This window comes from Ammospiza caudacuta, chromosome 8 (assembly GCF_027887145.1).
Source record: "Ammospiza caudacuta isolate bAmmCau1 chromosome 8, bAmmCau1.pri, whole genome shotgun sequence".
Lineage (NCBI taxonomy): Eukaryota > Metazoa > Chordata > Aves > Passeriformes > Passerellidae > Ammospiza > Ammospiza caudacuta.
The window spans coordinates 38,585,672-38,601,361 of NC_080600.1; the positions used below are offsets into that span (position 1 = coordinate 38,585,672).

At 43.3% G+C, this 15,690-nt stretch overlaps 1 protein-coding gene across 2 annotated transcripts in view; it reads left to right on the forward strand.

Annotated features, from left to right (window-relative positions):
* The first annotated feature begins 1,705 nt into the window (after window positions 1–1,705).
* Window positions 1,706–15,690, forward strand: part of SPOPL (speckle type BTB/POZ protein like) — a 32,802-nt gene continuing 18,817 nt past the window's right edge. For both annotated transcript variants that reach the window (XR_009275003.1, XM_058809578.1), the window contains exon 1: window positions 1,706–1,916. The gene's annotated coding sequence lies outside the window, so the exon portion shown is untranslated. The remainder of the gene's footprint in view (window positions 1,917–15,690) is intronic.

Consider the following 15,690-nt stretch of genomic DNA (forward strand, 5'->3'; position numbering starts at 1 on the left):
GAATTATCCAGGGCTCTGAGCCTCACTAATGCAGTTGTATCGATTTTGAGACCTTGCTAGCCTGGGTATCCTTACACAGCACAATGCTCTGTGTGTGCATTCTTAGTGCTCATTCTCAAGAGAAGCAATTAAGGTGTCACTGGGTCTTAATTGTCTCCATAGAGGATGTTTTCTTTAAAGCCCTGTTTGTTTGAAAAACAAAGCAAAACACATTGCTTACGTTTTATTTTCAGACCTCCACGGGGAATTCTGCAGTACTGTGCATGTAATTTACAAATTATCACACCATGTATTTTTAGAAGCAACTACTTCTGTGATGTAGAGAAATTCACCTGGTTCAAAAGGAAACAGATGTGACCAACAGGTCTGAGAACTGCTGGGTGGTGAATATTTGTGGAGGGAGCAGAAGATTTCCTGGTCAGGGGCTGTGGACTGAAGATATTGAAGTGTCTGTGCCAGCCTGGAGCAGATCTGTGGGCAGGGTGAGAAGCTGAGAGCCCAACACCAGCCCTGTACATGGGGGAACCGTCACTGAGGACTGGCTCTTCTGCAGCCCCATTACTGGGAGCAGACAGAGCTTGCGAGTGACAATTTCAGGTCAATTTCAGGTCAGTATCATCTGAAAAACAAAACAAAATAAAAATAAGTAAATAAGAAGTCCTCAGAGGAGCCCTGCTGACCGTTTGGAGCAGAGGTCCAGAGGAGGGCAATGAGGATAAATTGAGGGACTGGAACATTTATGAGGAAAGGCTGAGGGAGCTGGGCCTGGCCTGTTAAGCCTTGAGAAGAGAGAGCTGAGAAGGAACCTCATTAATGTGTATAAATACCTAAAGGGGTGCCAAGAATATGATGCCAGGTGGTGCCAAGCAGGAGAACCATGGAATGGTTTGGGTTAGAAGGTGACCTGGATTCTCATCTTGTTCCACCCCCTGTCATGGCAGGGACACCTTGTCCTATCCCAGGTGGCTGCAAGCCCTGTCCAGCCTGGCTTTGGACACCTGCAGGGATGGGGCAGCCACAGAAACATGTGCCAGGGCCTTACTACCTTCAATATTTATATTTTTTCTCCTCGCATCTGATCTAAACCCACTCTTTCCATCTGAACCCATTCACCCCGTTCTGTCACTACGTGCTATGTAAATATCCTTGCCTCATCTTCCCAGTAAGTTCCCCTCAAGTGCTGCAAGGCCACAATTGGGTCACCCCAAACTTCTCTTTTCCAGGCTGAACAATCCCTTTGCCGCAGCCCCTCAGGAGAAGCGCCCCATCCTTCTGGACGGGCAAGAGAGGGAACACGAGGCCAGGGGAAGGCACAGGAAGCTCCACGGGAGCACGGGGAAGAGCAGAGCAGAGCTCCCTTCTGGAACAGACTGCGCAGAGAGGGTGAGGAGCGGAGATATTCCAGAACCACCGGGACGCGGTCCTGCGCCATGTGCTGTGCTCTGGGGTAGCTCTGCGAGCCCCGAGGAGCCGCTGAGGTCCCCGGCAGCGTTCACACTGAGCGTTTGGTTTGGCTCGGTTCGGTTTGGCGGTTTGGCTTGGTTTGGTTCGGTTTGGTTTGGTTTGGTTTGCTTTGGTTCGGTTTGCTTTGGCTCGGCTCGGCTCGGCTCGGCCCGGCCCACTCGGCTCCCGCCCCGCCCCGCGCGCGTTCCCGGATGGAAGCGGCGCGTCCCGCGGCCGCGTGACCGCTCCCTCCCGGAAGTGCGGCGGGAGCGGGGCCGTGCGGGAGCCGGGAGGTGCCGAGCGCGGGGCGGGCACGGCCGGGAGCAGCGGGACTCGGCGCGGGGGCAGCGATGCGGCTCCGCCGCCGCCCGGGCTCGCCGCCTTCGCCTCCCGCCGGGCGCCGGTGACCGTCACAGCGTCCCCGCCCCGGCGGAATGAGCCCCGCCGCGCCGCCCCGCCAGCGCCGCGATCCGGTACGTGCCGGGCCGGGGGCAAGGGGTGAGGGGGAAAGGCTTTGTTGTGGCCTCGGGCAGCGCCGGGAGGTGCTGCGGGAGGGCCGGGCCGTGCTCCGGGCCGGGCGGTGTCGGCTGTCCGCGGTCCGAGCGATCCCCGCATCCCGCAGGCCCCGGTGAGCGCTGCCCGCCGCGGAGAGCCCCTGGAGCAGCGCGGTGTTCCCCGCCCGTGCCCTCAATACCCCCGGTGCGGTTTGGCTTGGGAAGTTGACGCCGTGTGAGAAAGCAGAAAGAGGCGGCGGGGGAGGGGGTGGTGGCTGGGAGGTTGTTCTGGTTGTTGGCCGTCTTTGGGCTGCGGCAAAGTTTGTGGCGGGGTTCGGGGGATGGTGTGTGAGCAGTGCTCCCCTCGGCTGCGCGCTCCATCTTAGCCATGGTCAGGAAGTGGAGTTGAGTCAGGCTGGTTTCACCTGATGATGTCGTCTGCTGAAATTCCCGGGAGTCCGGGGAGGATTTGCATCACACTGAGGCTGTTCGAGGGCAGAAGTAGGTGAGAAAGACCGTAAAGAATGGAAAGCGGCAAAACAAAGGGAATATCGATATCGCTCAGGCTGAGGTCTCGGTTTTTTTTAAACTGTAGGATACTGGAATCAGCAATCCGTTTTAAAACGTAGCTTTGCTTTGTGACTGTATTCTAAATTTCTTTTCTAAATAGGTGTCGAGAGTCATAAAAATAGTATTGGGACAAAAAGGATTGTCTCGAACCTCCTGCCAGGAAGAACAATCTGTGACAGAGTCGAGTAGAGTCCTTCCTTATCCTTATCAGTTCTGCCGAAAGCATTATTTTGATAGATATCCCATATGGTTACAGGATTTTTTACCACAGTGGTTCTGAGCTAAACCATTTGTATGACTGCCAAGGCATTTTGTTTTAACCATTAGAAAAAAAGGTTAACAGAAATGTCTCATTTTCTGTTCTGTACTTGTAGTTGTATTATTTCTGGAAATAAATATCCCTTTTTAGTTACTGTCACTTCTGGAAGTATTTTACCTGGCTTCTCTCTGGGCCTTCTGGGATGTGTGACCAGGATAACCATAAATGTTTGTGAAGGATTTCCAGCGTGTGTCTACTGCATGGTTATTTCCCCCTCACTCTGCAAGGGGATATTTACTCAGGAAAGGGAAAATAATTTTTAAACAATATGCCTTTTGTGTATAAAGCTGCAAATTCGTCAGCCTTTGGTACATCAGCAGAAACTGTATTTAACTCTCTTCTGGAAATCTGAGATTTTAAATATCCAGAAATATCCTTGGTGTTATATTCCCTTGAAACAGTTTTCTGCCAAACTTTTAACTTTGGTACTTTGCAGCCTGCTTTTAAACTGTCAGTGAAAATAAAGAATTACATTCTGTACTTGCATAGGCGGCGCAAGCTACTTGTTGCTATTAAAAACTTGTATATGCTATAGACAAATATAAAATGAATTTGAAAAGCTACCAAGTTTTCTCTCTGGCCCTAATCACTGATTTCAGCCATCATGCTGTTTACAGTTTTGCATGTTCAGTTGAAATCACGTAAAACTACTTTTTTTCCCTCTTTTTTTTTTTCCTGTAGGTTGTGTTTCTCTGTTGTTTTTTGTGCTTTTAAAAGCACCTGAACATAAACATACAGTAGAGAGAATAAAACCAGTTGTCATTATCAGCATAAGTTGGAGTGGAGAAGAAATAGTTGAGGACAGCAACAGGAAACAGTTGACTTGCCCTTAAATCTCATTAACTTCTCGCTTCATTCATTCTTCCCAGGTTTTCAGCCTGCTTTGGCAGACAGTCTGCATTGTTTTTCATATACAGTCTCTTCACATCTGTTCACTTTTTTTCTCTTTGCATCCCATGCAGTTATGGTGGTGGTGGTAATTAGAAATTTGTCCTGTTGAAAGTTTCCAGGTGCTTTGGGTATGCCCAGGCATAGGCTTCTGTGTGTCTTGCCTTACAAAACCACCTCAGCCTGCTTTTTTCTTTTTTTTTTGTTATATTTTCATGTTGATGACAAGTGGATATTTTTGGTGGGTTTTTTTCTCGCAGTTTTTGTGACAGGTTCATATGCTCCTTATGGGCATTTCTGTCTCCTTGTCAAAAGCAGTCTGCTTCCTGTGTATTTAGCAAAACCTGGTTGAGACTAAGGAAGTCTTAAGTGAGATTGTTACACTTGCCAGAAGCAGGAGCCTGGTACCTGTAGTCATAAAATCCTGGGATCTTCAAAATGCTGTGCTCCCAATCAAAGCATGAAGACGGTGCATTTTGTCCTGGATGTCCTGGCCCTGGATTTTGGGATGAAATAGAGAAGTTACTTGCCTCAGTGCTTGACTAATGGTCTTGCCTGTGGTCTCCAAGAGCCTCTTGTACCTTGGCACTGGCACGGGGTGCCCAGAGAAGCTGTGCCTGCCCCATGCCTGGCAGTGTCCAAGGCCAGGTTGGATTGTGCTTGGAGCAGCCTGGGACAGTGGAAGGTGTCCCTGCCCATGGCAGGGGGCTGGAATAAATGATCTTCAAGTTTCCTTCCAACCCAAACCATTCCACGATTCTCTTTCCCCTCTACAAAATACGTACATTTTCACAAGAGACCTTCCTTCCTTTGATTTCTTGAGAAAATTTCCAGTTCATGTTCCTGTGAGATTCTGTTGTTTCTTGTCCCACTCATATCAAAAGGCTTCCTATTGGAATTATCCCTTCACATGGAAGTAGGAAATCTCTCATTCAGCTTGTCCTCAGTACCTTGTGGAGATTTGTTGCAGCTCTGTGAGAGGTGGTGGTAATTTTGATGTTGTACTTCTTAACTGAGAGAAGATGGTCGCTTGCCTTAGTTCAGTGGGTTTCTTAAGAAGTGTAACTGTGTTACAGAGTGAGTATTTTGCATAAATGTGGGGTTTTGGTAATGTTTAAGCTATTCAACTTGTGTGGTGGAATTTTGGCAGGAGTGTGTGTTCAGTATTGGAGAGAGCTTAACCTAAAAACCCTCAGCTAGAAACCTCAGCTGTGTTGGTTCCTTTTTATCCAAATTTAATAGCTTTCCAATGTGTTTTTTGGTAGCCTGGCTTAAAATTATTCTTTATCAGCTACAACGTTTTTTATGTTTTGTACAAGGAATCACTTTGCAGCCATGCGTGTATCTGTCAACGTTGTTGTGATGAGTGTTTGCATATAGCATTTGGGAAATGTAGTGGAAAGTCAGATACTCTTTCAGCTGATTCAGAAAATCATTGGCATGGAATAATCCAGAGAGCTCGCATATCCAAATTCCCTGAATTAGATTACTTATCCTTGATACTGCCTTGCATTTCCCATTTATCACTTCATTTTTGGGCGAAAAATATTACACATGCTACTTTTAATTGTAACAGTCTGCATTAGTTCATCGTGGTTGATGTGGCATTTGCTCCTTGCACTATATTGTGACTTAAGAATTCTTAACTTGTTCGAGGGTGAAGTATCATTTGATGTGCAATTTACACCTGTGTGCTTTAAGAAAAAGCAATTGTGTGCCAGGGAGAGCGCAACAGAGTAGCTCTTGGCATGGGCAGTGCTGCTGTTGGTGGAGTAAATGTCTCCAGAGTTGGGAAACTTCCAAAGTTCATGGGGTGGGAACCTCTTATTGTTGTGCAGTGGAAAGGATCACTGGGTGAAACCTGGGAGCCAAGCTTTCTCTTGGCCTCCTTCCTGGTAGTTCCTTTAATGTTGGTCCCCTCCCAAGAGCTCACTTACCAGTTGGTCAAGTCTTTTGCAAAATCGATTTGTGAGTAGGGCTGCGAATGGAGATGAAGGAAATGGGGGGTGATGACTTGCACTTGATTTCTTCCTAATGCCTTGTTTTCTTGTGTGCTGGATGTTCAGCAAATTAATTAGAGAGCTTTTTTTTTTTTTGGGCGTCTCTAAAAGGGTTTGGGGTGGTTGCATCAGCAGTTGCTGCCTGAACAGCTGGAATTGAGCTTCTCTGGCCTAAGGAATAGCTGGTATTGCTTTCTCCTCTGGTGTTCTGCTTTCTAGTTCTCTGTTCCATGCTGACTTTTTCCTTGGAAAAGTTCACAAAAGCTTTCATTTTCCTGGCTTTCTTTATTCAGATTCGGTTTCTAATTGATGAATCTGCTTTCTCCATTAGCAGGGCCTGTAGCCTATGAAATACAGATGATTTCAGTACACAGAGTTTAAGTTAAAAACCACTGGGTTAAGTCGAAGAAAAATCTCAACACAAGTTATCTGTTGTTTCAAGCACTTGGTAAATTATTCTAGTGATTCAGATTAGCTAATAATTCCTCTAAATTCTTTAGAGGAGACACATATTTACTGTCTTCACAATAGGGCTCTGAATTACTTAATATGTAGACATTACCTCAGCAACAAAACCATGACTCTTTAGTGGCAGTTTTTCTTAAATTTTAAAACAGATTCCTTGTTAACTGAGATTAGTTTCAGAATTACTTGTTTGTAATCAAAACTCTTGAAGATAAAACCAGAACTTGTTTGTAATGAATTTATATAATGAGTGGTTAATATAGTTTCTTCAGCTTCAGCGATGGAGCAATATACAATGAAAATATTAAATCTTAGCTCCTTTTTGTAAGTGTCAGATGTACCAGTGGGTACACTGATATTTACATATCAAGTTGAGTTACTGTTCTTGTAACAGGACAAAATAGTAATTTTAATGTGTCTGTACTGTGTGCAAAGTTACTTGCAGCAATTATTTGTGTACATCTGGATTTATACCTCTTTTTAGCTGTTTTTTTAATGCAATTGGAAAGTTCCACATAGAGTCTATGTGAACTTATTTAAAGTCAAACTTCTCAGCTCTGAAAATGTTATTCTGAAGACGAAGCTGTCTGAAATCTCTGATTTGTGTGATTGCAGGTTAATGCAATGCATTGCTGTGCTGACTGTCCAAGTGGGCGTGATCTCACTCTTGGATCTGGCACTGCACTTGGCGTATGGTGGTTTCAGAGGAATAAAATGTATGAAATCTATTTGCAGTGCGTTTCTCTGATCTCTGCAGAGTATATGTCAAGGTAGAATTTTTTTGTTTATTTATGTGCATATAGCGAGCAAATTTAAATTAAAATGGCAGCAGAATAATATTTGTGTTGCAATGGTGATATAGTTTCTAAGAAACTGAAACTACTTATACTGAAGAAGTTTGCATAAATACATTTTAGGCAAGTTTTGCAAAATCCACTGGGCAGGTGGTTGATCCAGGGTAAAGAATACAGTAAATAAATCTGAAATATTTGAATTAATACTGTTGCATCTCATGAGAGGCTTGTGACTATGGGAGGTCCTGTCTTGCTTATGGCAGAAAAGGGCATTTTTAGTAACATTCTGCTGAAGTGGGGGTTTTCCCCTTCAAAAAAAAAAAAGAGGAAGGGAAGAGAGAAGGAAAGCATGATATAACTAGAAGTGAAAGAAAAGCTTCAGTAGGCAGTAAACTGCTCAAAATTTGTGTGTGGCAAACTTTATACCCAGAGTTAGTTTCTATGATTAGTTATATTAATAAGATCAACAAGCAAAATCCACTTTTATTCTGTAGCCAGTGGTTTTGAATATTGTTTTACAGGCCAGGCATCATTTTTAATGATTAAATAGCAGTTGTGTTTGGAAAGGTGCCATCCCCTCCAACAAGTGTGAGACTCTGCTCACTGAGTGCTGAGGGGAAAGATATATGGCAGTAACATCATCAAGTGTTAGTCTGGGTCACTCATAAATTACAGTGTCTGAGCCTTCAGAGCTTTCCAGAGTCACTTGTAAAGAGGTGCTCAGCACTTGGTGCTGGCTGACTTCTTGATTTCCTGGTAGTAAATCTCTTTTTTTCCCTGCTGTTTGTTTCTGTGCTCTGGGAGAGCGTTGTGCTGCGTGTGTGGGGTGGGATGATTCACTGTCTCCTATGTGTGCACCGAGGCAGAAAGCAGCACACTCACATCTGCTTCTGGTCTGCCTTGTTTGACAGCACCCAGGATGAAACCAAATCTATTTACTGCACAGCCAGGCCACCCCGACAGGCCTGTGCCAGCCTCTCTGCCTTGCTGCTTACTTGGGAAATATTCTTCTGGCTTGAGCAACTAAGAGTGTGTCAGTGGGGAAACTTACAGGAAACTGCCGAGCTTTGGGTTGTTTTTGTAGTGGAAAAAGGGGTCTCAAACAGATTATATCAGAATGGTTCTTAAATTCTGAAGTATAAGCAAAACAGTACCTGGATGTGTTTTGAATGGTAGAAGTTGTCCACTTGTATTTGAAATTCAGAAGCCAGTTTCGTTGGACTAATTTGTGAGCTGTTGTCCTTCCAACTCAGGATATTCTATGAACTTTTAGGATTTTCTTTATCTCTGTGAGTCTAAACCAGTTTAGCTGCAGTCCAGTCCTGAGATGTGAAGTTTTGCTGGCCTGGATGGCTTTTAGAGATCACTGCTTCATATTCACCAAAGCAAGTGTGTGTGCAGCTCTTGGCCTGTCTTTCCTAGGATGTGTCTAATCAGCTGTTGTGGATTAGCTCAATTTCAAGACTGTTGGGACAAATTAACATCAAATGCAGTTTGGTCCTCTGGCATAATTGAATTTTAGACCCTTTTTTCTCAATTTCCTAGCTTTAAAGTATCACTTGTTTTTTGCTTTAAGTCTGACACTCGGGCATAGAGGGGGCCTGAAATGAGCTGTGACTCTCAGAGTCTCTGAGATGCAGCTGTGTGCTCAATGTGACCACTGCTTTGCCATGAGAGGCAACAGGGCAACAAATGACTGATCAGCCCCCTCCTGAGAGCATCTGTGAGTGTGAGCTTTTGCCTGCTGACAGCAGTTGTACCAGTTCAGTGTGAGCTTTGCAGGTGATGCCAGTCTGCAGAAGATAATGAGGAGATCGTTCTGCTGCCCTGTACAGCTCCTTTGCAGCAAATGACAATACAGCACCTCTCTCCAGAGAGTGCAGGCCAGTGCTTTCCTGATGGATTTTAAAGGAAAAGAAAACCAAAACAACCCATACCACACTAGACTAGCTGTGAATCCGCTAGAAAAAGATATTTCTTTGTTACAATTGCAGTCGGCTTTCTGTTGGCTTAAACTCCTGTTCCAAGTGCAAAGAAGAAAGTGAAGATTAGCATTTTTGATTTGGTGAACTCTTGATTGTGAGGAACTGAAGCATTTAGGGAAAAAATGTCTTCATTTAAAATACTTTTCACATGTCAGTGATTTGTTGGAGTAAGAGTAATGGAGTGAAACTAAGGAGGGGAAAAGATCACTTTGGCTCTATACCAGGAAACAAACCCCAACAGCAATAGATTATTTGAATAGAATATTTTCCCAAGAGGAATCGTGGTGGAAATACACCTCTTTTGGGTCCTGTAAAACTAGACTGGGCAATGAAAATGAAAAATGCTGTAAGAAATAATCTTGCATTTCTTCTCCAGGGAAATGCATAGATGACTGCTGTAGGGGATGGTCTGGGATAGCTAATACAGAGCACAGCGGGTTTTCTGTATTATAGAACAATAATGCAAGGCAAATGCTGAGGCATTTTTATCAGTGATGTAAACTAGACAGCTTTAGTTCCAGCTCTGCTGAGCACTTGGGCTTTCTCACAGCTGAGGTAAAATTCAACTTTATTTTTCAAAGCCTTTGGATAGGAAAGAAAATTGAGAGAAAAGCCTGAAAATAGCATGTAAGCAACTTTACAGTTTTTACAACTAATAGTATTCTCTTGCTAATTTTGAGCTGCTGACCTCAGAGTCACCAGACATAGGAACACCATCATCCTTCTGAAAAGTTGGGCATTTCCCACGTGCTGGGTTTTGCCTTGCTGGGGCCTTTTTGCTGGAAGCACCATGAGGATGTGCTTTTAAATTCTGGAGTCTTAGTTGCAGCTATTTTGAGATGCCTGTGACCCCAGCTGCCTGCCCTCTCTTTGCAGGAGTTTACTGTCCCCAGGCAGGGGTGACAGGGTGTGTATGGAGTTTCTCAGCTGTCACAGCCCAGTCCATGGCAGGATTTGTTTTCCTCGCTGGAAGAGTGCGGAGAGAGTCATGAATTGGCTGGTGTGGCTGCTGATTGTGTCTCCTGGCAGGGCACAGGCTTCCAGCAGGGCTGTGGCATGGCAAGGGTGACACGGTGAGCATGAAGCACACAGGAGCTGCCAGAGCTTCTGATTTAAGCCCCAAAGCTGGGTTTGTGTCAACTTAGTTGCTGTTGTGTGGTTCCAGAGCAAACATATACTTAAATAAGCATTTTTAATATCATATTCCAAAAAAGTCTCAAACCTTTCTAAGTGTTATGGGCTGCCTCCTCAGTAAGTGTTATAGGGGTTTCCTGTGTGTAACCCAACTGCTGTTCCCTTCTTTTGCCACAAAAAGGAGAAATTATTCATGTTAGAAGTACTGCAGATAACACAAACTCTAGTACCTCCTTGTGGGATCTCAGCACCTCAGGGCTGATGTGCAGAGACACCGAGATAACCCTTGGGGGGCTCAGAGGTCCTGGAATGTTGCCAGAAGTGTTGGTGGCTGGACTTTGATCCTGCACGGGAGAGGACACCTGTATGAGGATGGGAGGATTTCACTGGGATAAATGGTGAAGGGATAGGTTAATTAGAGTGTGAAACACAGGTTTTAGAATTTCAGTATAGGGGGGTCTAGAGAAGTAAGATGGAGGAATTGGGGCGTGTCCTGTCCTTCTTCTTCTTCTTCTTGGCCTCCTTCTTCTTCTTCTTGGCCTCCATTTTCTGTGGTGATGGTGGCACTTTGGGATTGGTTCTTACTAAAAGTGCACTTGTCAATAAGGGTGAAAGGTATTGGGGAAAATAGGTAAATATCTTATACATAGTTTTGGGTATAAAGATAAGTGACCGCCCCGGGGGCTCTCAGTGTGCTCATGGCCGGCTGCTGTGCAGACCTCTGTCGGGCCGAGAGAAAATCTTGTCGATAAAAACTAATAAACACTGAAGACCGAGAAAAAACCTGAAGACTCTTTTCGTCCTTTGGAGCGCGGGCTGTCCCAAGGCCACCCCGAGCCTTTTCAGGCCATCAAAACAGCCGAGAAAGAGACACCTCCTTAACTTAGAAGTTTTCTAACTTAGGGGATGGATATATGTTATTGCAGTTGTGTAAGTGTGAGCAATTCTGCTCACTCAAATGATGCAGTGATGGAAAAAATCCATAAATGCTGAACACAGTATTTAAATTTTCGTAGGTATATCATAAGTGTGTTTTCAGAGGAGATAATAACTGAACAAATTGGAAAATTGCCTGAGCTTAATAGACCTTTCAGGCATCTGTTATTGTGTTGTGGATCATCCAGCAGGAAACTTAGTTTAATAGTTAGCTGTTTAGGAAATACAAGAGCAATTCTTTCAAAAAGATCAATTGTGAAGAGATGCAAATCTTACTAATTAAGAAAACAATCCTATTTCCTGCAAAGTTCATTTTTTTTCTACTTACTAGTAAAAATGGTAGGCATTTATGTAAGCTTAATTAGCTTATAAGACAAAATCTTAAACAAACAAATTGCAAGCCATAGGCATTTCATGCCACCAAATAAGTGTGACCCAGGTGGTGGGTGGCTGTTACACGAATCCTTCTGTGATCAGTGAGAAAGGAACTTGGCTTTTTTCACTCTTCTATGGTTTGGCCTTCATAAGCTGGTGCTGCCTAGAACTGTGTGATCCAGCTGGGTCCAGGTGGGGCAGTGCAGAAATAATTTTATCTTTGGCCTTAGAATGTCTTTCACTTCAGACATAACTATTTTGATTTGGTTTGTTTGTTTCCTTCATTTTTATATTCATACATATATTCTTCCTCAGCCAAGAAGTGGGAAGATGGTGTTTTTCCCAAGAATGTCTTCTTCATAATTTGAAAAACTAAACACATTCCTTGAACAAATATTGCTAGTTTTATATAAAACACTTACATACTAATTATATAATACCATGTAATACTTTATTCACTGATCATTTAATGAGAGGAAATTAAGTAAGTGCTCTGTAACTACACCATGTTTATTTTGAATGAGTTTTTGGGAGTTGATGTTACTGAATGAAGAAGAACTTATTTTGGATTTTTTATTAAAGCCAAACCCTCAAAACTTCATAAACTATATTTGGTTTCTAAATTATGTATTTACTAATACATAATTAGAAAGAAGTGCTTTCTTAAGCTAGTCACTTTTTCAGTGACAAAGTTGAGATAATTCCAGCACAAGATGTAAGAGACTGGGGATGTGCTCTTGTTTAGCTCTGAGAGGTTAAAAAGTAACCTTGTTCGGAATAATGTTGATAAATACTCAATTTCAGACAGGGGAGACAAGATGATATTTTTGAAATTCATGCTATTGATGTAGGAAGTAACTTTGAATCTTAAGATCTATTCTTAAAAGTTGAGAAAATGGAGATCTGATACAGCTTTTGATGAAAATATGTGCAAATACATATTTTGGAAGGTAGCCTGTGCTTTCTTTATACTGTGTGTGCAGGTAATTAATTAACAATAATCAATTTCACATGGCTTTAAGTTCAGCATAAGTATTTGTTTGACTAGGATGGCACTTCAGTTAATTCCTAAATAAAATGTGCTTTGAGAAATCTCCTTCTTTTATGTTATTTCTGCCTACTTGCTCACTGTAGGAGGATCAGCTCCTGGGAGATCCAGATTTAACAGAATCTATTTGCAGAGTGATTACCAGGTGAAGCCAATACCTTCCTTAACAGACCTGTAGAAGTGATAAGCCCATCATGTTTGGGGTCTGGAAGTACAAGCAAAGAACCTTTGACTTTTTCTTTTTTTTGAACACAAAGTGTTCAATGAGGACAATGAACACAAACTCTGAATTAAATCAGCACTGGCTGCTGTACAACATTCAGTATATCAGTTCATTGGAAAAAAATCCAAAGAAAGGAACTTGACACCCTTTAAAAATACATCTCATTTTCCTTTTGAAAACCAGAAACTTCCTTTACCCATCCATTAAAGCTTGTTTTCCTGCTCCCAGTGCATGTTTGCCCTGATGGTCAGACATTTCTGCCTGGCCACACAGACTGGTTTGTTGGGCCGTGTCCAGACAGGCACAGCATTGCCTGACAATTCTTGGAGCTATTGTCTGATAATGTTCCCTCATTTCTGCTGCTTTGTTCATGATAGCCTGCAGAGTAATAAATGCAGGTTCTAGCATGAAAATTGTCCCTCTAAGTTGTTTCATCCCGCAGATAGCAGACCTGTCTTCCTGCACTTCACTGATTGAATTCCACCCAGTCGTTCCCTGACTGGTTTTGTGAACTGCAGCTCTCTGTTCCCAACCATTTGGCCTAATAGGCTGTGATGAGGGCTTGGTACTTGGAAAACCATTTTGTCAGAGCTGATGACAGTGGCTGATCAATGATTCATAAACAGTTTCTCCAGAGTAGTATTTAGTCTCCTCCCCACGTAGAGCCCTGTAGAACAAAGGGTTGCATCTCTGTTCTCACCTTCAGGCTGCCTGTGCAGGGTCTGCTTTGCCCTGGTGGCCACTCAGGGTGGTCTGGCTGTCAGTCTAAAGACTGCAAAAATCCCTCTCCAAACACCTCCAAAATCCTCTGATTTCAGGACAACATCGTAAAAGCTTGTGTTCTCTCTCACCTTGTAGCTCTGGTAAATATCCACATCACCCCACCCAAATCCCAATTAATTGATTTAATAAAGTGAAGGGCAGGTCTGCAGTACTGCTAGACCATTTCCACCCTTCTCCCAGTCTTTTGGGACATGTTAACAGAGCATCAGAAGCTCTGTTTATTCATTCTCCCATTATTCAGTTTGCCTTGGTTGGTCCTTTGTTTTGCTTAAGTTGTGTGCTCAGACTTACTAAAAAATACAGACAGCTCCTCAATGCAGGCTCCCAGTATCAAGGATTTAAAGTTACTGCATTCTGCCAGTTTTCTCAGTCTAAAAATGTGTTTGGCTTAGTAAATCCATGCAAAAAAAGTGAAGTGTTAATGTGTTCCTCAGAGGTGTATCAGGAGGTCGTGAAAATCACTTGTCTGGTGCTGGTGCAGTAAAGGGGAAACCTTACAAAAGGCTGAGGCTGTTCAGAAGGACCTGAGAAGTGTCCTTAGGTGAAATCAAGCCTTCCTTAAATAAAGGCCATGCAGCAGGTGGGAGCAGCCTCTGAAGCACAGCTGCCATGGGCAGAGCAGGTACAGAGACAAGGCAACAGATGGACCTGAAAATAATTGCAAATAACTACCTTTGCTGAGAGTTAAATTCGCAGTGATTCAAGCTGATTTAGCTGTGAGATGGGAGTGGGCAGATAACTACTGGTAGCTGGCCCAAGGTCACTGAACACTTTCTTAAAAGAGATTGTGTACAGCAGTTATTTTCAGGCTTTTCCAATTTAGAAACCCCTTCAGAGCAAATTTGGCTCAGATCTGCTGCTCCTTCATGGTTACTGGGAGCTGGCTGGTCTGATGGGCTGGAGAATTGAGGCACAGATGAGAGACCAGACAGTCCTGTGCATCTCATGCAAATGACAGAATTAGGAATGGGCTGTGTTCTTCTTGCCTTTAGCTGTGGAGCATCAAGGAGCAGCAATCAGGGTCAGTCAGGCTGAGGTAAGCTGTTTAACCCTTTCAGGATATGGTTCTGTCTCAAAATCCATTGCATTGGGGGAACAGCTTCAGTTGTCACCACTGAGTAGGATGTGCTTCCAGAAGTAATGGTAATATAAGTGCTAATGTTTGCTTTATGAGAGCAGAAGTTCATATGTATCCTTCCCAGGAATTTTACTCTGGGTGGTTCTGTACAGAGAATCAAAACCAATTGTAACCATGTAAGCAAAAACTGTGTAAACACAACATGCACAATAGATGTGTTTCCTGCTTAAAAAAACATGAAGCAAACAAGTTTGATTATCTTAAATTCAGGGATGATGTTGGTTTTTCATTTATAGAAAATACTAATGAAGTACTGAATGTTGCCACAAATATTAGTTTTATTTGTGGAGAACTCATTTGTTAAAGACAGCCAAATTGTGTTTATGGTTAGTTTTCAGTGTCTCAGGGATCCATATCTTACAGGAGACCTATTCAGTATTTGGTTTTCACCCTGTCATAGCAGATCTGTTGGTAGAGATTCATTAATGCATATTATTATAAAGAATCTGCTTCCTCATCTGGTGAAAACTGAGAATTAGCTTTCTTTTCAAGCTCTCATACTCCTGTGATTCAGAGCAATCACCTGTCAGCAGGCTTTGATGTGGAAGGGCTGCTTCATACCACGAGTGAGAAGCAGTTCCAGAAAGGCAGAGGGGAAAACATCCAGTGAGGATCACAGCATTTCACAGAGCAGAATTCTTCCTGTAGGAATAATGAACTTGTTACATCATGACTGAATTGTACATGCTCTTGCAGTGGCTTTTTACCAGTGTTTGCATAAAACCTTGTTTCTAAGTGTTGCTCCATCCGTGGAGAGTTCCATCATGATTAGTGATGTGCAATCACATCTTTTGAGGAAGACAATTAATGCTGTTCTATCACAGCTAAAAAGAGCTGTACAGTGAAGCAGTCAAATGTTGCAGAAAGATGGGTGCTTCTAAGTGATAGCAGGATATGTTTAAAGAAACTTTCAGCACTAAGAGAAAACGTTTTGTGGCAGAAATAATTGATTTTTTTTCTGGTTTGATCAGGGTTCATTTCACTTTTTTAGCAATTTAATGAGGTGGCTTAAGTGGGAGGCTGTGCCTGTGACAGGAATCTGCCCACAGCTGACAGCAAACCCTCCCTTAAAGGAGAACCAGCCAGGAACCCAGA